Genomic DNA, 24,475 nt, shown 5'->3' on the forward strand with positions numbered 1-24,475 from the left:
ACTGCTCACACTGCGGCGTCTTCTACTGCGGTTGTTGCTCTTGCAGCAATAGCAGCGCTTGTACGAATAAATAGAGTTTTGAAAAAAAACATCCGCATGCAATCACTTTCACCCTTAGCCATCTATATCAACGACTGTTTACGCATGTCAAGCACAAATATCTGTTATCTCGGGGCGTCGAAAGTAAGCACAACACAAGGAATTGGATAGAAACATTTTTATTTTCGCAAACTTACCTAATGATCCTCAACATAGACTAACACGTAGGATCGTTAGATTCAAAAAATGTTAAACATTTTCTTGAGCTATCTATCAATATCATGGACACCGAAGCTTCTTGCCTTCTGAAAACCAAGGCAGCTCATAGGACAAACAATTCTGCCGTGTGCACAGACGAATGTGAGACTAAGGTTGATGATGACGATGATCCCAGGTAACAACTGTTACACGGCGGTACACGTCCAGGATGCCTCGGGGCGACGACAGTAACGCCGACGGCAACATGAATTGATCAGTCTATTGATCAACTCAAAGGGGTCAGCTTAGGCAAAAACAACGCATTTAGTCCAAAAAGAGCTAGCCAGGTCGATACCAAGCAAGAACAACATTTACTACAGAATGTTTAAGTACCTTTTCGTCGTGTTACACCTTCGTTTCTAATAGACGAATCTCAGTAAAACCTTCAACAAGCACGTATCCACTATAATTACTATTATACGTTCAGTGTATTTCTGGGAAAGTGCTGTTTAATGATTAAAGCAGAACTTTAATATGGGCAAAGTAGACACTATTTTGCCTACGGTGACGTCAGTTAATGTAAAGCCCCTATGGCTATCGTGTTGAATCTAGTGAACAACAAATCGATTCCTTCCCACTTGACTTTGAAGAATTCATTTTAATGCTACGTAAAAGCCAATGAGCGAATAAGCAAGCGTGTTATAATTCTCTACTTACTTGCGGCCATGAATGTGACGAGTGCGTGGACATGAAGTGCGGCAAAATTTCATACTGCTCCAAATCAATGAGGTCAGCAGCATCGTCGCCTCAGTATGATGCAATTGACAGTGTTCGTGCTTGTCGCTGAAGTACCGTTCGGCGCTCTGTTGTGTAACAGACTTGATCCTCCTTTCGCATAGCTATCCGGGAATAACAAAGACGCTTGTACACCTTCAGAAACAGTTCTCGCCCGCGATACTTGAACAAGCCGAGGCCTAATGTTGTACATCCAATGCTGATCCAAGCACTAAACGAACAATTTCAAGCAAACGATGTTGGTGGCGTGCTTCCTTCTTGCTTTGATGGGTCAGCGTCATCGGGAATGAAATGATGAATCGAGTGAAGATGGGCTTGTCGTCTCTCAGCCTGAAGCTGTTATCAGCCCCCCTTGTAACTTGTTCGGCGTGGCGGAGGTAATGATTCGTAAATCTACCACTAGATAATACTGCTAACATACTGGTCAGCGCGAAATGTAACCGTTTCATTTTATGCTGCCTTGTGTTTAGTCCTGCAGCACAACGCATCCAAGAAAGCTTTTCAAAAGTCATGTATGGAATTGTGTTTTGAAAAAAGCGATCAAAATAGTCGATAGTTGCCAAACTGTCAATGATCGACCATCTGTTATTCAGCGGTCACGAAAGCAAAGTACCTATACGTGTGGCCTTGTGCTAATGTTTATATATTAAACAAATTTAGAAACGGCTTCTAATAGTGTCGAATTGTTATTAAAGCAGTACTATAAGTTCATTGTTGAAAAGGACTCGTTTAGCTGAATTTTTCTATCGTATCATTATGATACGTTTTTATTTCGTACGAAATTTCCAAGCTGGATCAAGCTTTTATCGATGTATTGAACGTTTCTGACGTAACAAATAGAGTTGGGATTCGGCGACGCAGGGGGCATGCTTCGAAGACCATATGTTTTATTGCATTCACATCGTGGTAGTTTCTTTCTAGGAAATAAAGAAAGTCAGAAGCTTACCAAAATATAGCACAGTAGTTTTTTTCTTTGCAAAAAAAATTTTCTACATATACTAGCTTTTACGATAAATGGACAGCGTGTTAGGCACAATTTGTGATAAAAGAAAATTACGACATTCGGAAGCATCAATCTCCGGCGCCATTTTCTGCTCCGGCACATCATGGGTTATATTGGCTCTAATCAGTGCTGGCATCAACAGAAACAGATACACTTGCTCCGAATTCTGCTCAGTGTATGATTCTAAACGATAAAGTAAATTACGTTGACGAAGAAAGTCAGTTGTTTCTTAATAGATTTGATCTAGAAATTGGTAGCCTAGCATCCCTTGATTTGTTTCAGGGTCGTTCGACTTCATGGCCAGCTGCGTTTTTCTGAGATTTGCTAGTCGATCATTATAATACAAAACGACGAAGGCCATACATCAGACACGCTTGTGAAGCCCATACAGCATTATTCAGTCATTAGGATAATGTGTGAAGCTGAAATACGCCATATGTAGTAAATGTAACTTTTATGCAATTGTTGTTTGGAAGTAAAGCAAAAACAAATCACCTAAGGCAAAGCTACAAGGGGCGGACAATTGGGCGAACCGTAAAATTTAGTGCTACATATCACACATTAGAGGCCAGCAGTTCTTTGTAGTAGTTCGATTCTGAAGATAGATTGACTAAGCTGAAGATCAGCAGCGGCAGAATGTTTTTCCCCACGCGAAGACATTCTGCGTTCAATATGACATCATCGAAAGTTGACAGCCAATATTTGCCAAGCCTAACGCGGCGGTTGGCAACGACAATGAATGTTTTTTTAACTTGAATAACACGGCTTGACTCGAAACGGTAACTCAGGAGATTTTCAAGTTCCTCTAGCGGCATGGAGCAGTTACAATATGCCAAAAAGTTAAAACAACGAATATCCACAATTTAAATCGAAGCTATTTGTTCGTGGTTTAGAGTCCATGGAAAAAAACTACGCAAACGTTCGGGAGGGGCGTGGGGACAATAGCAATGAATATGCTATTGTGGAGAATAGAATGGTCCCATATATTGTTAGAACAATTATTTCATACTTCTATTGGATTTGCCGACCACCCCCCCTCTCTCTCTCTCACGCATTTTCTTTGGTTATCAATAACAAACCGGAGAAATGGGGTACCATAGTACTTGCAGTAAAAATCGTTAAGGGAAATAAAATCTGTCAGCGTAGAAAAGCTTACCATTGCCAAGAAAAATGCCAGTCTAGAAGCCGAACTCGAGGTTCTTCCGTAATTTTTAAACACTTTAACAGAACACATACGTGTTTTTTTTACATATCGCTTAACAACTGTATGAACAAATCTAACGGCGCATCATTTAAGGCAAAATTTAGATAACATTTGAAGTTATCAATGGTTCTTAGCGCATTCGTGTTTAAAAATTGGGTTTTTCATTCATTTCGAAATAACAATAACGTAAAGATCATTCTACGTGAGTCGTTGGATCGTAGCTGCATTACAATAGTCTTAAAAGCGTTCGGGATCCGGCCTCAGTGGCCAGACGATCGCAAAAAGACTACGGTGTTTCTGTACCCATATTTCTGCCATTCAAGCAGCTCATGATGTGGAGTTGTGAATAGGTCGCGTATGAAGGTATAGCGAACTTCGCATTCGTTTCTCGGAGACTCACGGAACTTTTCCCATTTACTACCCAATTATGAAGACAGGGGCACATACCATTGCGGTGAAGAGTGCTAAAGATGCCATTCAGGCTTCTCCGTTTTCCGTCTGCCTGTTAAACTGCATTCGATTGTAGGCCTGTGCATCGGCACCATCGTCACAACCAATATGGTCGTTGTTTATGTCGCGGTGCTGCTGCGGAAAGAAAAGCGAGTCTTCAATAGCGAAGATGGACTCCGCCAATCGCTGGGAAGCTGTCGTTTGTGAACCTCAAACCTAACGGTAGAACAGACAAATTACGTGAGCTGTACATTTTATATTTGCAATGTTATCGAATAGATAATAATTGAATATATGGTTTCACTGCTTACTCTGGCTGTTGCTATATAAAGCTGCAATCCAGCTTATACTACCTATATCGAGCCTAATATAGCTATAGTTTATTTGCTTCTATTTATATAAGCAGCTTATTACTATAGAATCTGCAGTGTTTTCTTCATTTCAAAACATCATACAAAACAAGATTACGGCATTGTACTGTGTATGTGTGCGTGCGTGCCACCCGTAAGGTCACTAACATGATAATAATGGATTGTAGCTGGTGCAGCTGGTCGTAACGCTGGGTACCAGTTGCTTCGCGGCCTTTACCTACCAGCCCGAAGAACCGTAGAAGAATAGTCATGTTTGTGTATCAATTGTTTGTCTAAGTGGCTGCTGTTCACGCGTTATTCCGCTAGTGGATGCTCAACTTAATGAGAGCTCTTAAGTTTTGTTCTAATCACATGACTTTAGCGTGAGCCTCATTCTGAGTTGACGTATGTTACCCGTTGAATGAACCCATGGATCAATGTCTCCGTCGAAAGGGAATTATGCATTGAGAACTAAGGGTAGAATAGTAGTTTGATGAATAATTGAGAATTCTTACTGATGTGGTGGGTGACCCCATAAAGTGGGTCGGAATTCGTACATGAGATTCGGATCTATAGGCTTCGTGCTCACGTTTGTTGCTAAGTGCGCGTTTAATAAAATAGCGTAGAGCGCTTGCTGTTTTCCTTACTTATTACCTACTAAGCCGATTCTGAACAATCGTCTCTGTGGCCGATCACTGTGACCGCCGGTCACCGTATGCACAAGCGTTCGACTGCGCTGTCGCACGCAAACTTGAGAACGACGAAGGCCAGAACATCTGCGCACAACTTCGAATATTTATTAGGAACATATATTCCAGCCAACGCTGGTGACAAGAGCATCGCTTGGATAACGGATACAGAGTGCGAATTACCGTCGACGATTGGCTTAAATGACCAAAGGCTCCCATCAGATATTTTTTAAAGATTCCGTTTAAGAGTAGCAAATGACGCTGTCATACCTCCAACAGGCTATCGTCCAAAACACGGTATATGTCTTAGTAAAAAAAAAAAATAAAAAGAAATTACATTTATCTATAATTATCTTGAGACTGAACATCCTGTGATATTAGATTATTTTTGTTCGTGGAAAAAAAGACGCTGAATAATGGGCTTTGTGTCACTTGCTTGCAACAGGGATAACGCGTGGGGCCTTTCCTTTTTAGCTGGCTTATATTATCGTTTTATTTCGGACACTGACCTTTGTCACGAAATTACAATGTATGTTGAAACAAATTCGAGAGGGTGTATGGACTTCTAACTGCTACGGTTCGGTCAAAGTAAAAAGGAATTGACCCTCAGGGACCTTGGCAATCTACACTGAGTATTTTCTGTCAGGACACATTAGCGAGAGTCTTACCGAAAACACGGTATCAACAATTGCGTCTGTTGAAGTAGATGCCAACGGCGTATCCCATGTATTCTACAGGGGGATTTCGTCAACGGCGCTTTCAGGAGCTACGTCCTTCGGATGCCGAATGTTGCAGGTTCTTCGATGATACCAGTTGGAGAAAATGCTATATTTCGATCTAGCTATACAAATAAATGGTTTTTACCCTTTATATTTTTTCGTCTAATTGAACATATCGTAACAGCAATATGGCGTGCGCGCCTGTGAGCAACAAAATGGTAGAGGCTCTCTAACATCTGATGATGGAGCTGCCGCTAGCTAGTGTTAATGGGCCGAATATTAAACGTCACGGTAATAATGCATTCAACCTTGCGGTATCGTGGAACATGCAGCTGTTTGTTATTGCAGAAGAACGACAGCGTTTCACGATTACCCGTGCAAGGGCGGCAGCCCAGTTGAAATTCGCAGTTTCAGACGAGAAGGTCGTAGTACCTAAACTATAATAACTACGTAGTTCAGGGGGCACCCCGGTATATGAGCCGAACCCGTTGTAGGGATAGTTTATCTAAGCCTCTCTGTTTCGAGTTTTACATCCGGTGTCATAGTCACTAGGCGGTCGTTCAACAGACGGACAGTCTGTTTGTCTATGCCCGGGCTCCATCACAGCGTGTCTCTTAAATGTATCTAAGCCTGTAAAAAGGCCTTAGACTAGAACGATTATGGGTCTGGTTCCTTCTACAAGTGAGACAACCATACGTGTTCATTACTATAGTACGTTTCTGGACGTTGCTGGCCTCGTCAGTTCCTGTTTCTGCTCTTTGGCGGTTTGGTGTCCGTCAAACAGGCATATGAGGCAAAAGAGGCCACAACTGCAAGGCTACTGTTGACGTTTGCTATTCTTCACTACATTACGCACCGGTATCTTATCTTTACCTGCTGTCATCGGACATGTCGTTATTTTCATTCTTCACACAACCACCAGTGAATTGCAAATACCCTGATTGCTGTTATCATTAACTCAATTCGAATGTTAAAAAGTTTACTTGGTTAAACTGAGCAGTACAAAATTAACCAATGGATTATTACTAAGAGTGTGTCTGCATAAAATACATTTTACGATAGGAATGTTGGTAGCGAAAGCAGCAGAACTACGTTGAGTGCGACAAAGGTGTGCCGTTACGCCGAGCCGAAAAAGCTGATCAGCACAGAGTGAGACAGAAGAGAGATTGCTTTTAGTATCTAGGATCTACGTTCGTACTGATAGCTCAAGTGTTCTACTTATAAACGAAAGTTCTCTACTTTATAGAATATGTTCCTTCCTTTCCAAATAGAAACAGGCTTTTAACTTACAATAGGAATATTACGTTATAATGAAATAAAGCCTCAATTTATTTATTCGACGACTAACGACGGCAGTACAAAGCGCAACCGGTTTAAGACCGGTATCAGCATATTTTGGAGTCGGCCTTTGGATCGGTGCCATTGAAGCCAACAGCAGCGCCGAAGAGAAATGACAAAATGTTGTTATGTCTCAGATTAATTTGACGCCCTTCTGTGGTTTGTTATTGCGACAAATCGTTTTTTTTTTTTAGCATTACAAGCGACTATCGTTTAGTTAGTTTGATACAAATAGAGAAAAGTAGAAAAATCAAGATTGCGCTACTAAAATGCCATTAAACTACACCACGATAATGATGACAATGGGGACGCTGATGGTGATGACATAGATGAGGATGATGATTTGCAAAATACAGACAATTCTATAATTTCCAGTATATCAGTTTCATCGTGCATTTTCGGGTCCAGCTATTCTATCATATTCTATTATTAGATTGAAGATATTACACGAGGTGCAAGCCGGTCTGGACGGACGGATAACGACCGCAAAAGCAAAACATCAAGCGAGAAACATCAGATCACAAAACCACGGACGGTCATGTAGCGGCACCGAAAAGTCGTAACAAAGTAGAAGTGAAGAAACTGTCGGCCGATAATGCTGACGTTAACAAACTTAAACTAGACTTTTAATCAATTACCCGCGATCTGTGTTTTTATCCACCCTATAACAGGCGCCCTAAACTTTTATTATATGTTCGGCAGAAACACCTGCTGATTGCCATGAAAATACTTATCATAAAATGGAAGAATTTTGCAACAGTTTTACAGATAAGGACTAATATGACAATCAATACAACAAGTATGTCATTGCTTTGAATAGATCTGAATGAGGCATAGGTATTTACTGATCACATGGTAAGTAGCTGTCTAGGATTAGAGTTGAAAAAGTTATGATGTTTGCTACTTCGCGTATGGATGTTGCAAAAGACAACTGAGAGGCTGCAGGAACTGGTTCCCCAAGCATGACTGTACCGCGTCGGCTACGGGCACAGCTAGTCGTCCTGAAAAAGCCTAACTAGAGTTTTGCTATCACGAAGGATGCCACACCTCGAGTTTTCAATAAGAGGACAAACATCGAAGTGAGCTATACACGATCTGGGTGCCTTTGATTTGGCAAAGACATGAAAAAGATAAAATATGACAGCAGTCAAAAGTAGCGTTACATAAAATTCGAATGTATGTGCGGCATAGTAATTGCAAATGCCCATATGAACGAGCCAGAAAGGCCAGATGTTTTTCAAACGTTTTGTCGCGATCAGGGGATATTACAAATGGGCGAAATTCGTACGTATAATTAACTATCTAATTATACGTATCGGATGACAACTGCGAGATTTATACAAGGCGTATCTAAGTACTTGATACGTGAACCTACACGTATACATGAATCAGAGACGATAAGTTTTATAAATAAAAGAAAAAAATAAAGACGCGACTTCTCCCACAGTTATACTGAGCCATGTAGTTGCTGAACAGACGCCTTTTCGTAGCAGACGTTCGTAGCTGTGATATATTAATTATTCTATTCTTTTGACAATATTAATTAATACTGAAGGCCCCATTTTCCCATGGTAGCTTGGACAAAGCAAGGACATTTATCCGATACGCGAATAGAAAATATATGTACTTTTATCTATTATTGTGTCGTAAAAAAATAGGTTTATCATAGAAGCTGTTATAAACCTTGCAATGCTGCCTTTGAGGCTTGTCAATACATACAATCCGATTTGAAGCTCTCCTTTTCATCACATGTATCCTACACATGTTTCCTTTGTAATCCATGGAGCTATTCTGAAATGCTTTGGCTTGTTATTTATGTAATGCTGCCTTTTTATGTGAGGTCATATTTACGGTTATTACTATGGATAAACATAAATGTTTTGCAGCACTTAACCATAATACTATAACATGAAGACGGCAAAAAAATAGCGCGATTACCGCGATCTATCCGTGCATCGTCACATCTGTGTGCCGGTAGCGCTTACAACATACACAAACGTAGAATTTGTTGAGAAATGCAAAAAAAAATATGGGTTTAGCAGTAAGGTTCGTTCACGGGACGCCATCTGGTGACCGGTTTAAAAGATATGAAAACACTGGAATTATGAAAACTAATGTAAGAATGTCATGGGTAAAATTGTCGTGGATAGCTTGATCTCAAAGTTGAACCCAATCAACTTACGCAATTAGATTCCGTACTATCCTGCCGTATACGTTTCATACTGTTTGTTAGCTACATTTATAAAATGTGTGAATCGTAGTATATTGAGATAAAAACTTAAAAAATTGAACATTTAACTGTATTTTTCTCATCGTATATAAGCAAATATACGATATAGATGCACGTCTACATTATTCGTCTATATATCCATTGTCTTCTGGCCACATAGTCGTCCCTATGTTACGCCATTGGGCTATGGTTGTCATCTGCGGTTCCTTATTAATCCAAAATTTAAAAACTCCTCTCTATGAAGCAGCCTTCCCGCTGTTCCATCGACCTGCCCACTAAGACCAGCCGAAGGAGTATTTGCTGTTTAAAAGTGATTAGGGATCACTGCATCAGCTTTACCCAATTTTCAATGGTAACCTAGTTTTTCAACATCCAATATTCCACTTTGTACGATTTGTAGGGCTCATTCATTTGAAGGGCTGACAAGAAGTGCCCTTTTGGGAACAATCTAGTTAGCATCAAGTAGTAGAATACATCAAACTAAGATGAGTTTCACCGTTTAGGCAGAAGCGAAACGACAATATCTGTGTGAGAGAAGGCGGCTGGCTACAAACTCTGACGTTTTACTGGAAAAGTAGAATCACTCGATTCTTGAAAAGTTCAATAGAACTATAACGGTAAATGGCATAGGCACCTGGTTGTGAGGACTCGGAGATCGACGAGAACCATAAATCAATGATGCTGGAATATGTCAATAAACGTATCTGGCTCTTCGAGCAAATAAAAGGCCCTTGAATGGCCAAAAATCAATATTTTAAAGTATCCTTAATACAAACACTGAGAAAAATGATATCGGAATAAGTGGATCCGACGTCGGCATAATGTCTTCTTTATATTAACATAGACAAACGGAAGTGCATAAACTACTGCAAAGTGTTAAATAACTACTCTGTTCGACCATGCACACATACCCTCTCACACACTGACATGCTCGTACTATTGCCGCGGGGCATATTTCGTTAGAGTCATCTGATCAAAGCTATGTTTGAATGTGGACCAATATTTTCTGTCCATTGGCTTGCTGATTACTGCTACATACTGGCCTAAAAAGGACGGCACCAAAATGCAAATGGCCATGACGATTCTACATTTTTTTAATAACAGCTAATAATTATGCAGCCCCGCTCTAACCATGTGTGTATGTTTGTTTTGTTTCAGGTAAGAGTTGGTTACACTATACCCATGAAAGTTCAAAGAATCGCGACCGTCGATTTTGTTTACCCACTCGGAGACACGAAATTGTGGTGACGATGTAGATAATGCCACATTTCTTAATAATCCTTCTTGAAAGGCGTACTAGTTGGTACTAATTCTTTACTTAGCTACCTAGCTAAAACTATCCTAACTAAAAAATAATACTCTGTCTATAAGTATCGATAAAAATGCTTATATCTAAAAAGCGACACAAAGTATGTTTTCGAAATAGTTCATCATAGTTTTAGCAATTATGCCTAATATCGTCGTTACAATTGATCGCATATACATCCGTAGCCATGTTGGAGATATGTGTATTTATTTATTAGAATAACGTTATCTTGATAGAAAAGTTCCGGACATGCTTAGTTCTACGAGGAGTCTCATAAGGTCCATAAATGAAGTCGAGCCTTTACACTACGTACAGTCTGTCCATAGTTAAAACCGGTATAACAAAAAAAAAAAAACAAGTACTTCTCTAGCAAATCTGCGTATCCAAACCTTGACATTGCATTGTTGTTTTGCATTCAGATTTCAACCTTCACCTGTGATTATAATTACTGGCTGTTTTTTCTTCGTTTTTTTTTTACATTTGCACGATCATTATAAATTCAATTCCTTTCGGCTAGTCGCTCCGAGTTTTGCGGGCCAGATAGAGGTAATACTTTCAAATCGAAAGGTATTGCTGTAGTTTGCTAACAGATAAACTTCTCGTATTTTTATAGATCCCTTCGAGGACCGACAATTACAGGCGCTACTTTTGTTCGTAGTAAGACCGTCTCTATGTATCGATGGTTTAGCGTGACTCTGTTTGGACTATTTGTAGAGTATGGGACGTGTACACATCTTTTTACCGAGTGAAACTGTTTCATTGTTATATTCACTCCGAACCCGCTACCTATGTACAAATTATCCCTTATAAAGAGAGCCACATCTGATCTGCGCCGTTGTTGGCCCTCTGCGTTGTCCTGTTCCTCTCAAAAGCAGTCACAAAAGCTCAGTTCAATAAGCGCAGAGCCCTACGTAGTGGATTTTCATTAGGTGGACTAACCTTTGACCAGCCTTTATCCGCTGCCTCGAAAATGTCCATTCATCCCTTGTTTTAAACAAAACAAAAAAATTAGTTAGAATTTATTTCTAACCAATTTTTGTTTCGTAATTGATGATGCTTGTGTGTTTTTATTAGCTATGTTACATGTAACTCTCGTGTGGTTCATAATTGATTTGGATCTTTTCAGGCCGACGCGGCCTTTGGGTTTGTATGTTTGAATAAAGTTCGGTTAACTGTATTTTATCATTAAGCTTCGATGAAGATAAGATCTTCGATCGAAGACTAAATAACACATTCAATGCACAAGTGCCAAATTAATAAAAATTGATATTAATAATGTCGCGGACACTATTAATATCAATTTTGATAACAAAAAAAAAAACAGTATTTTTCATCGTTGTTATTGCTACTTGCGTTTCGCCCGTTCCAGTTTCACGCGTGTTTTTCTCTTTCTTGCAAGTGTACGCAAAATAAAAACCTTGCAAGTAGGGGCTCTAATTAGAATATCGTATTATAATATAGGAACACTGAGAACATCAACAGTTTATAGTCGAATGAGAGTGATCAGCAGTTGGAGCATATCAATGCAATACGAACCTTCATAATCGCCTACACAGGTGCTAAATTTCTTATGGAATCATTCGCGAGAGATGTCCCCTAGAAGCGGCAGGGGGCGTCGAGGTGACGTCGCCCTACCGTCACGCGCTCGTCGGCGCCAATCCGCCGGTCCTCAGATATTCATCCCGTCGCTACAGGATCTACCTGCCGCCCAGGAAGGGCTATTTGAGGTTTGTCGGTCTATTATTATCAGTGGCACCCTATAATAATTACACGTCATGGTCATGATCAGCGGGTCACGTATAATACACACCCCAAGTCGCGACTACAACAAGTGGAATATGTTATGATTACCCGGAAATAATTTCTGACGGTTCAATACACAAATGTTACATCCTTCGATAAGGTAGGCCGATCAATTGATAAGTACGTATCCGAAGTTATTAGACTCGGTAAATCCGTTTTAAACCGTAAGTGTTTACTATTAATCTATGTTATGGATCTAAACTACGTTGAGTAAAAGTAAGTATTAACTTGTCAGGTAAGCTAGGCCATAGTACACCTCAATCTCGCGCAGTGAATATTTATAAAGTGTCCTTCAATAAACAGCCTTATGGTCGATATCCGTTGGCCTAAAACAGGTCTTTCTAGAAAAATGTTCTTTACTACTGTTACGCCGTGATCTGATCGTTGAATTCGATTTAAGAGATCATTGATTTTCCTAGAGAAACACGTATGTTAAACAGTTGCCACGGTATTTGCTAGTCAAATGACTCGGCTGAAGCATATCATCATAAAGATATATATTTCCGCGGTACATTAGCGACTCGCAGAACGAAAGAGTGTCACCGTTTGAAGATGACCAATAAGAATCCTCAGGCTGCGGCCATTATTGTCATACAAATTTAGTTGCGTTAAACAATAGGTACGCTTGATTAGGTGTTTCCATTGTTTTTATAACCGGCAACGACGATCTCGGTTATTGTAATTGTCAAACAAAATAGAGTGGATCCGGGAAATCAATATCATTCCACTTGTTCCTCGCTACAGGCACTGCGTCTCACTGACTTCTTACGCCACTGCTTTGCTAAAAATACTATCATCGCTATACTAACAACTAATATATGGGTCTCTTTGCTATCGTGGTGGTATGGGTTGGGACCCAAACGAGGACAGCCTCCACTTTTTGCCTATAGCTTGCAATTTGATGGAATACCTAACGGCGATACTGGACATGAAACATTTAGCTTAAGGTTCAACTATCCAGGACAAGATAAAACATCGATAACTTGTCGCAACAGTAAGTGCTATTCTACGATGTGACACTTACGTGGCTCGCTGGTTTGTCTAATTCTCACGCATACTCACATATTTTAATATAATTCAAGCTAGAACGTTCGCCGCCTTACCGATGATATGATTAAATGATGAGCAGGTATTTAGCTAGTCAGTCACCGAGAAGGAGCCGCACAGATTTATGCGGGCCGAATTCGGCCCAAAGGAAAAGCATATACACATGTTTACATTTATTTGGTGAGGTTTCCTAGAAAAGGGTTAGATTGAAGCAGAAAAGCTACATTATTGAGGCTAGACTAAACAATGCTGTACATATTACTATTAAGTGTAACCTTTGCCTGAACAATTGTCGGTGCGTCTTAAAATGCTGAAATTGGACATTGGACGTGCAACAACGACAATAGCGGAAGCCCTGCAAGCACTATTAATAGCGTCTTCTAGGAAAACTTCGGTTGACTCTTTGTCATAACGGGCACACGTTTATTCGCTGCTCCTCCAAAAAAAATCCAGTTCTTTCTAGAATAGAACAGCAAGTTCGTCGGGATTCGAGCAAATATTAGCTACTGATTAATCTTCCCGTGCTGGACGAACCCCCAACCGAAACTAAAAATGTTTTGTCTGAAATTGACGGCCTGCATTGCTGGTATTCTTCACGCAACTTCTGAAACATCCGAAAAAAAAATTCTGTAAGCCAGATTGGAAGATCTTCAATAAATCGTTGGCTTTCAAAACAGCTCAAAAAGCGTAATTCCGTCAGAATTGTTTGTACCTAGAGTATATGACCAGTTTACATCTACTAATGTTCCTTGATGCACGGGTACTACTAGGAAGTCGCTATTGGTATTGCCGTTGTCTGCCGCTCATTCAAGTAATAACAATGATCAATCATCGTGGCCGTCAATATGCATTTCACTAATATTAAGTATTTGTCATAGAATTTAAGCCAATTAAATAAGAACGGTATATCCTATAGCCACTAAAATCTTGTAATTGTCAATGGACGTTTACTATCAGACTCTACGACAGGAAGATTCAAATCACTTCAAGGAAAACATATTTCCTAATTACAGCAGTAGACTGTCCTGATGTTAGCAGCTAACTGGATACGCGGCATAATACCGAAAAAATGCCAAATTATTTGCATTTTGGTTCCGCATGTGCAAGTTCAAAGTTCCTAATGTCGGATCACGCAGTTTGAACAACAAAGGATTTGTTTAGGATATAGAGTATTTCTCTGCTTATACGAAAATATCTGTCAGCTTTGGAACGGTTCCATTGATTTTCTCTGGAATCGAAGCGCATTAGTTTGTCATGCACTACGACTTCTGAGATTTGTTTGCATTTTCTTTTTTTTTATGAAGAAATCACCCGGTTTTAATAAAAGTAATAGAGCTGTCATAGGAGGAAGCCGGCGTAGTCTTCATCCTCAGTGAAGCTTTTCGTGCTATGTTCAAGATGCGACAGATGTTACACAATCCAGAGATCATACATACGCCAACATCTGACTCAAAATTTCTACTGTTTCTTAATATAGCATTGTACGTCTTTAGGACACACAATAGGAACCATGAACATTGTTGGAATTGACAAGAATATCGTAATCTTCTGATTACGAACCTCTAAGCCAATATTCCGGCAGGGCCGAATACATTGAATTGTGGCAATCTTTCGTCTTCAGATTTTTGTTTCAGCTCAACTCCTTTGTTTTATCGGGCCCTGCCTTAGAGTAACTGTTTAAAATAGTCATTATAAAACGTTACTAGTTCTCGTAATCAAATTTCGAACATTGGGATACACTTACCAGGTATCAAAGAATCGCATTTGTCCTACGTTAATTATGCAACTGACTACATGTAAGAATAAAGCTTTTCTAAGCCAATTAGCATGGTCTTAGTCGTTAAAACGCTATGGCCTAATCCTGGTATAAAGGATCTCGACAAGAGACGAATATTACGTCACTGATGGACTGAGAACAGTCCTCATGCGAGGTTTCGATGCTTAGTTGTGTCAACTTCACTATCAAATGTTGTGCCGCAATAATTTACAATTTTTGTCAACTATTTTATTAGCGACATTAAAAATGGCAATTTTTGGGCTATTTTTCGATGAATCATTTGCAGCTAGTTCTTGTAGCATCGTTCTTCCGCCACACGATTTACACGCTTCCGAAAAGCACCCAAGAGTATCAGCTGGATCTTTAATCGACGCGTTTGTTATCCCATGAAAGACAGGAAGTAGGGACTGGGAAGAGAAATGAGTTCTCGTTTTTAAGCATTTGTCGATAACTTCCGGCCGCAAGTACGATGGCAAAGGTCCTTTTGGTGGAACCCACCATGAGATGATGTAGCTGTGGCCTGGACGGTCCTACCAAGTACCATGTTCGCGCTAGGTAAACTCCTCGCCAGCAGACATACGCTCACCAGAACACCGCAGGCATACGGACAACAAATCGAACGCAAGCGAATCCTTTATCTTTTTCTAACTTCTTCGTTGCTCCCCTCCCCCATGTCAATTTTCACGGGAATAGTCAGGCACAAAAATCAGGACAGCAGACATCTGACTTCGATGCTGATGCCTCCTTCGATGCGCTGCGTCGTGTTCACGGTTTCCTCTGCCCCGTTTCTAGTGTTTGACCAACGAAGCCCTACCGATCGACGTTTAAGACTTTCGTCCCTAGGGGTCCTAAACGTCGATCTAAGGACAAACGCCGCTCCAAACTAGTAGCGTCACCCAATCGGTGACGATTTGGTGTGACGACAGTGCAAGCGACTAGACAGATGGGGGGGGATAGTGTATGGAATCAGGACGGCTCCTGTACGCACTGAAGAACAATGGGTTAGAATCGTATGTAATCGAATACAATTTGATCGTTTGCATCTACAGTAGTATTTGCCAAGCCTGTCAACACTCTGAATGATTTGTGGTCCGGGTTAGAGCTCCATTGAAGACGCTCGTTTTGGTGGACCGGACCTAAATGGGCCAGAGGTTAGCAGAAGTGGGAACAATTAATAAAGGAGATACCGCCCACGCACAGAAAACCACGTAAACATTAAAGCTTCGCTAAAGTGATTTATTTCGCTTATACTAATGGATATGCCGTTTCGCGAGGGAATGTAGTTATTAATGATATCAAACACTAAACATTTTAATTCTGATCTTCCACAGCGTCTTGTCTTTCTTACTCGATTTGAAATACAAATGTATGGATAAGTTGCTGGAGCGAGCAAAAACAATTACACATTATACTGCAGTGCGAGTATATTTATTCGGTTTTCTGTTTAAATCAAAACGTTTTAACGCTAACAAACATCCTTGCAAGGTATCCACAGCGTATTTGATTGTAAAGATAACTTTAATAAAAGCTTGTGACTATTAGCCGTGCAAATGGGATGAACTTTCCAGAGGTTGTGTTCTTGTGTTTGAAACACCAATCACGTTACAACGACGTAATAAGCCTACACCTGGGGCTGTGAAGGAAAATTTGTAAATAGCTAGTATTTCGGCTGGACGCTCCTTGGTTATTAAGCGGAACAATATGTTTAGTCTAGCAGGACAAAAAGAACACGTTTGAAAGGAAAAAAAATATGAATCTCTATTAACTAGACAGTTTTTCCCCAGCCCACCCTACACACTTTGTAGCTATAGCGGGACCCACAGACCAGAACAAAGCCCAAGCGCTACGTACCTCGTCTGTAGGGCGTAACCATCCCTTGGTGCAAACGGAACTTCTTAAAATCACAAGAACGAAGCCACATATTTTGTGACATCTGTGTGTGATCTGATTACTTCAAGGCAGAGACTTTTTCAAACCGTGATAAGATTCTAGACGTCGACGCTCTGCATAAAATATCAAGGTCTCATGTTATCTCTGTCTATGATTAATTTTCGGCTATCTAAAACGGATGAACATAACAACGGTGCACATAAAGTAAAAAATCCACACCTGTCTGACCTGTAATCTGCTTCGCATTGCAAGAACAGCTAACTTTACCTACCATTATTGTTGCCATGCTCCACGTTTTTTGGCTTTAGCTTTTTATAGCTTTAGTCGTTATTTTCCCAATTTCTGTACCTACGTATATAGCAGAAGCCGCAAAAATACGACTCCGCATCCGTATCGATTGAAGCCGTATTTTTGTGCCTGGTGCTATTGTTGTTGAAGCAAAAGCACAAATCTCACTTGATCTAGACTATTGATGCGCGCACTGCTTGCGACAACAGTCTCGGTGAAACAACGACCTGTTTCCGTGATTCATCCGCTGCGACAGCCGATAATACGTCCCCTTCACATTGCCAGTAGCATCTGTAAAATTAACCTTTACGCCCGTGCAGTTAAATAAATATGTATACGCACTGTTTCCGCTAATTATTAACAGTTCGCCACTAATTACCACAATTGCCCTTATGACGATTTCTGCTAATTCTCAATTTGATTTTTAAAAACGAATAAATAAATTAGGACAAAGGGCAAAATTGCATGTGACTATTTTGTCGATCAGATTTCATTATGTTTGCGCTGAATCGACCCGGATATGAATTATGAGGCATTGAAACGAGAATCTTTTAGGAAGGCCCACAGCGTAAACAGGCTCACTATATTCTCCAGCCGAAACTCGCGAAGGGCAGACTTACTTTGCCGAGAGTCAGTGCTGATATGTAGTAATATATGCCATGTCCTTTATAGGCTGTTAGCTCTCCGGTCTATGGGTTTTACTGGACCATTTTATCCAACACACCTAAAAAACGGCATTAAAACATTATGAAATAGAAACCCTTTGCAAACGCTGAAATTTACACTGGCGATAACCGCGTGTTGATAGCCACTGAAATTACACCTCCCTCCTTACTTCCGGCAATTAAAAGCTGTTGGGAGGCATTATTGCGTGCGTACGTACGTGCATGACAAGAAGATCCTGTCAAACTGTGACTCTAATAACTCCCTATAGCCATAACTGACGACTGAGTTATTTTGATCAGGTTTACTTCGACAGGATGAAGGGCACGTTGTACACCCTAAACCAGATTAGCTTTATATTTAGCAAAAGTATTGGGCATAAATCACAAGCCTGCCCCTTCCATGTATCTTTTGCTCTATATTTATCGAGATATTTATAGGGCATCGCCAAACTAAGCAATGCGTTTTTTACTAAGTCCTGTGCCTGACCGCAATCTAAGCTAAGGAAGCCCTTGGAAATTACGAGTCAGCTGTTCTGCCCACCGTAACGCAACACGGGGTATATATATATATATATATATATATATATATATATATATATATTACAGAATAGCGCCACTAAGCTTTTTCAAAAACGATTGCTCTACAACTCAATGATACACTACCTCTAGAAGCCTATTTGACACAGCCTGGTGCAATGGCTTAAGACACTGGGTATGTTGTCCTGCATCATAGGAAATCACAGAGAGTCCAAACCGAAACGTCGTTAATGCAACAACTAAACTCGTGTCAGGGAATACGATCTGCTCATTTCTATTAAACTTTTGTTGCTCAGCCCTAAAACATTCAATTACGAGAGAAACTCTAGCCTTGAAGCCATGCATAGCTACTTTCGTTCCCCGCATAGGCCGAATACCAATTACGAGGCCAATTCTAATTTAGTATCAACAATTATTTTCTCAGCTGATTTCCATGTCTACCTTACAACAGCAGTGAACAAACAAAGTTACTGCATCCAGATCTTCATGCTATGTGTCAATAGCCATTTTTATAAAGCTGAAGTTACCATATGGTGTTTTCTGGGCAGGACGTATTAGCGGATTATTTTTTTTCTTTTTTGCCTAATTTTTAATGGTTCTCGTTATAGAAGCATCTTAAAGGTTTAGTGAAGTCGAAACTCGGAGGGTTTAAGGTGAACGATGTACAGTTCAAGCGAAACCGTCTTATCTGCCATTGTGCCCCATGGCGCCTGGAGACACTGAAATTGTTGAAAATTCTTTGCAAGTTTTCACGAAACGCAGGTACCAAGAATGCCGCGCTTATACGGGTTAATGTCATAGAAGTTTTTTCCGCAGGATTTGTAGAGCCCACAGGGTTAGGCCTTCTACAATTGGCTAGCTAAACAGCTATATTCTATATGAAATGTTACCAATTATTCCCTATCGACGCCAAAAATTTATTGAAAATTGTAAGCTAATTCCGAATTTGTGAAGAGATTCCGAAGCAATTACCAAGGTAACGTAATATTAAAAACATAGCGACAGGCATCACCGCTTGTAATATAATGTTAGTATGTCGCACGAGTGGTGTCTGACATTTATCACAGTTCGGAATTGACAAAAAAAATTGGAAAATGAATAATCCTATCGTAAGGAACTCTTCCTACATATATGTATGTATATATACGATAAAGTTTATTGGTATACAAAAACCGAACAAGCAAAAGCTCGCAGTAGAAAAGGGAAGCAGCAGGCTCAATTGCCTATTTCACAATGATTCCAATACAGAATTCTGCCGACACACGACCGATAGGACAATGCCATAAACATGCTTTTCCTGTTCTCGTGTGAAAACACTCGGCGGATTCGAGCCTCCGAGTGAAAACAAGATAAATATCCTCTCTCAAGGCATACCGCCAGCTCTTAAGCATTCATATGTATATTGACTTTAGCTGTCACAACGGCAGCATCACGACATCTTCTTGTACGGAGACAATCTGACGTGATGCGACGTCGCGCATAACATTCCGTCCTATCGCCGCTGAAACTTCCTACGGTGCTGCTCCACCTATGAGTACACTCTTCCATATATATATTCACTTCACCATTGTGCTTTCATATATCTGTCAAAGATAAAACAATATAGCATTTTTTCCTATCACTATTTTTGCGGACTAGCTAGTATCTTTGAACTACCTAGCACAAATGCGGTACTCATCGTCGCTGATCGTTACACTCGACAAAGATTTTTCAGACAAAACAATAAAAACAGTCCTTCGTGTGCTTAAAAGGCGTTACAGGAACCGTTATCGAAAAGTCGTCGAACTTCACAACCACCGAAAAATAAAGGTAAAGGTAAGGGAGATAACAAGGGTCAGTGTTTTCTACTCCATTGCTTGTCGCATTTCAAGTAAGGATAGCAGTCACATCTAACTATACTTTTCGATTGCAAAACGCTGCCTAACCAGGACTGCGATAAAATGTGACCAGTTTACAGGACGGATTTTAAAACATCCCTAACGTTACTTGTATCGACACATTCTGCTTACGTTTGCTGCTTTAGCAACGAAAATATGTCTGTATGCATCGCAGTAGGCTTAGCTTGAATAAGATTACATTGTTAATAGAAGGTACCTATGTAGCTTTTTGTAACCAATCGATGGTTTCAGACTTTCTCTCTATATGAATAGATAGATACATACAACGCACAGCCATTACGAGCCTTAATTTGGTGAACAGAATACCGTTGACTAGGACCCGATTTGGCTGAACGGCAGTCAGCAGCCTTTCTCTCATTGTCTAATGCAAGGAAACAACTGTCTGATAGCCCGACAGAAGCTTAGAGCGCATGCTGTTTTTTCTTTATTGTTTAGCACGTACTGTAACATGGTGTCAGCGGAACTGTGTTGGCGTCCGCGCCAACAGTAAATGGATGACGCCGCTTTATTGCCTATTTTTCGTTTCACCTCTAGTGGTAGACTTAAAGCTAGGCAACACTCCTTTTCCTTCTGAGAGGAAAAATTTCCCATAGGAAATATGGTTAGCCACGGATCGTAAAGTCAAGGGAATAGAACAAAATGGACCAAGCAGATAGCGCCAAATATATATATCATACTAGATCTAAATACTATTAATCTAGACCTGACACGATCCGAGCCTTACTCAGGGCGCGAGGAAATAGCACTAGTCTGCATCAAAACTTCTGCCCCATACCTCGCTCTTATGCCACAACTGGCGTCCGTCCGCGGGCGGGTTATACGAACACGGTGCTGGTGTTGAAAGAAGTGGACGGTTAATCACACTCTGCCGCGTCTCACCTTCCTACGTAGAGGTTAAAGGTCCTAGGTAGCCTCTAATGTTGGCCTTCATGAACTAGTTCCACGTGGGCTAGGACTCGTTGAGTCGCTACGCGAGTGGACTACGACGAGTGCCAGAAATCTTACGTCTTTTTTTTTTGCTCTAGGCATAAACTCGCTGTCCGCGTCCGGCGGACTTATTATTTTGTTATTTTTCCGACGGCAGTACGTCCATGAGCTTATTGAGCTGGGGTAAATGTAGAAATAAAGGCGTTATTTCCGAGACGGAGCAGAGACCGAACCCGCGGTCGCTTGTGGTTTTAGGGTCCCTTCCAAGTACGCGAGTGGGCTGCAGGCCTCCCGGTGGCTGCTGAAGTACGACGATACAGCCAACTTTAACGGACCTGACGATTAGCGTCTGAGCATTCTCAAGGCGTAGCGGCGAACTGGTTCGCATAGGTCAGCGTGATCCATCTGATGTGGGCAAATTTCCGCCGAATGTTCGATTTGCGTTTTGGCAAGCCCAACATTGCCCATAATGAGGCGTTGAGGCAGCTCTAAAACGCATAGAAAAATACAGGCACGTCGTACCGGCAACGTTTCGAAACTATTCTGAAGTGTTACTGAAAGCTACGTACGACCGTATTGCAGAAGGCATAGGTTCGTAGGTTCATCCGGTCGAGAAACCTTTGCTATAGTACCGTGCTTGTCATCGAGAGGCCCTGGTGCCTTCGTCTGGAACAGTAACAGTCTGCACGAGTCATCAGACGAGGACCATCTCGAAATCCGTCTCATACGACAAATGAATTTATCAGCGGGCACCACGTTAACCCAGCGTCCACCGTTGCACAGCGCTCGTCTTTATTCTAGCGGCAGACCCCGCACGCCCTACGTTGACTGAAATGCATTGCCTGTCCGCTGTTCAAGCTAGCATTGCAAGCAAAGGCTGGCTGCCCTCTATGCTCAAGGTCAGGAAGATGGGCCGTTTTCCAAAAGTGATAGGAGAACACCCGATAATCAGCTGGTGCGTCACGGAACAGCACGCAATTCCAATGTAGAAACAAGTGAAATGATCGTTCTACCAAACAATTCACGGCATCAGTGTGTGACGAGCTTCAGTTTCCGCTCACCGTTCCTAAAACGGTATACCCCAACCCGCTTCTTGTAACGCGGGGAAACATTACTATTTGAGGCGTCAAGAAGTTCCACCTATACGTGGGTAAACGGCCATTAATAGCTCTAATCTATCACCACGCGCTCTACTGGCTAATTTCGGCTAAGGATCTGATCGGTCGATTAGCGTCCGATCTACAGATCACGATGGAGTGTACTTCTATACCAGGATAGCTTATAACACTAGATCATTTCAGTTCGAACGGGTTTGTCCGAAATCGTGCACACTAAATAAGAACAATATTAATTGTAAGCTAAAGTTCGATAAAGGTAAACGAAAGGTAAATTAATGTCTATGACCTACGGCTATTTCTAATATCTCGACAGTTATTTAATGAAAAACAGATTCATGTAAATGCAGGCAATTAGCTGAAGTCGTCATATCAACGACACCATCGATCTGTGTTACAAGGCTGAATAATTTTATTAGAACAGCGCATAATTATATGCTTTACATACAAGACTAGATAACAAATTAGACATAATTTGTTTTGACAGATCTAACGTAGAATAACTCCAAGCGTGTTGTTATGTGTGTGGCTATATGGTTCAGCCGCCGGCTGATTCTTGCTCTGGTGGCTCGTGGCGTCGCGTCCCAGTCTGCTGCTGCTATGCCAGTCTAATCAGCTGTCACAGTTCGATTGAAATTGCAGAAATGGCTGTTTTACGCAGAAAAGGTTCTGCTTTACGTTGCCACTGATAGGCTTACTGAACGGCATATTGGCCCGGTGTCTGAATGAGCAAAAATTTAGAACCCTTAAAACGGAGCATTCAGGTCAGAGTTCGACCTAGTAGCAGAACACGAATACATAAAAGAAGAGTGAATACCACGCCGCTTCAGTTGAGAACTCGTTGGGGCTCGACAATAGCAAAAATAGACAACATCAACCTCTTTAATCGTAGCGTTTTCCAGCAGTATTAATAAGTACTAATATGGATTACTCCTAACAGTATATCTTAACTACAATTTGAAAAGCACATATAAGTCAAACGAAGTTGCGTACTTGAACATTTACTGACAAAATAAACAGGTGAAAGTGCTACTTTATGATTACGAGGGCGTTAAAGATCTCACTCGAGTCTATGAGGACCGACGTGTGAGCCAACGCCAAATTAAAAAACAACACAGAAACATCGAAATCGGCCAGTCAAAGGCATCATAGCTATTAATGATCCCTTAATAAATTAACTATTATTACGTCAATAGAGCATGCGGGTTTGTCATGACTGCATCACCTACTGATTCTGAAATTGAAGAAGAAAAACCGATTTTTCGCGAAGGTACTGACGGGTGATAAAAAGTGGATGAGCCACAAATACGCTGCCCGGGACAGATTTTTAAGATGCATGGTTGATTTGACGCTGTACGTTAGGTACGAAGTTAAGGGAATGACCTTCTACAAGCTTCTCTTAAACTATGGTCAGGTACTACGAACGTTTTAAGGCAATTAAGGCCGTTTAAGACAATACGACCTGACTGTGGCTAATGGAAAAAGGTCCTGATTCATCATGACAATGGCCAACTGTCAAAAATAGCCATAGTTTAGTTTCCCCTCACCCGGCTTACAGTCCCGATTGTAAAACCCTATATTGATCAGTTTATCGCAAACAAAAAAATTTCAGACAATGGAATAAAAAGGCTGGCTGGAAATAGGCAAGAGTCATCTTCAATATATCACTAATAAATGCTGTCTCGGTGGAAAATCGCTTTTATTCGAAATTAGCTTATGACAGCGACCAATAGTATTTAGAATGATGTACATAATAGAAGTTCGTCGCACGCAAAACCCGAAATAATGCCGAAAACTGCTTTTGTGATAATATATATACACCTATGTATATATATATATGCATACATATATATGCATATATATATATATATATACATATATATATATATATATATACATATATACATATATATATATATACATATATATATACATAGGTGACCGTTTGCTATAACAAGGCATTCAGGCTTCTGAAGAAAAAGTCATCAAAACGTATCCTAGTTGCTGCAGTAAATTAATTTTTTCTAGTGCCTGATTTCGACACATTTTCCGCTAATGACTGGGAAGGATCCATTTTCAGGACTATACTGTAATATCTGAGTCAATCAACTGTCTTTACCGGCAGGGATAGTTTTTGCTATCATTGGAGGAATTGCCCAGAAAATGACCGGGTAGGACTGAGAAAAAATTGAGACCTTCGCGCGCTG

General features: G+C 40.7%; 1 protein-coding gene and 2 long non-coding RNA genes across 5 annotated transcripts in view; 2 read left to right on the forward strand and 1 right to left on the reverse strand.

Annotated features, from left to right (window-relative positions):
• LOC111253064 (uncharacterized) overlaps positions 1–24,475 on the forward strand; it is a 108,127-nt gene that overhangs the window by 13,750 nt on the left and 69,902 nt on the right. The gene's annotated exons all lie outside the window — the stretch shown is intronic.
• On the reverse strand, positions 203–22,521 carry LOC147754732 (uncharacterized). The gene is made up of 6 exons (XR_015316244.1): positions 21,002–22,521; positions 17,747–17,850; positions 17,295–17,430; positions 3,687–3,905; positions 955–1,949; positions 203–541 (listed from the first exon to the last, which is right to left on the reverse strand). It is a non-coding gene; the product is annotated as an uncharacterized LOC147754732 (long non-coding RNA).
• LOC147754733 (uncharacterized) overlaps positions 11,910–24,475 on the forward strand; it is a 33,456-nt gene continuing 20,890 nt past the window's right edge. For 2 of the 3 annotated variants that reach the window (XR_015316246.1, XR_015316247.1), the window contains exon 1: positions 11,913–12,048. This is a non-coding gene — a long non-coding RNA (uncharacterized LOC147754733). Of the gene's footprint in view, positions 12,049–13,518; positions 14,994–24,475 lie in introns of those variants that run through there. The other variant, XR_015316245.1, reaches the window with a different exon arrangement.

This window comes from Varroa destructor, unplaced genomic scaffold (assembly GCF_002443255.2).
Source record: "Varroa destructor unplaced genomic scaffold, Vdes_3.0 BEIS01000006.1, whole genome shotgun sequence".
NCBI lineage: Eukaryota > Metazoa > Arthropoda > Arachnida > Mesostigmata > Varroidae > Varroa > Varroa destructor.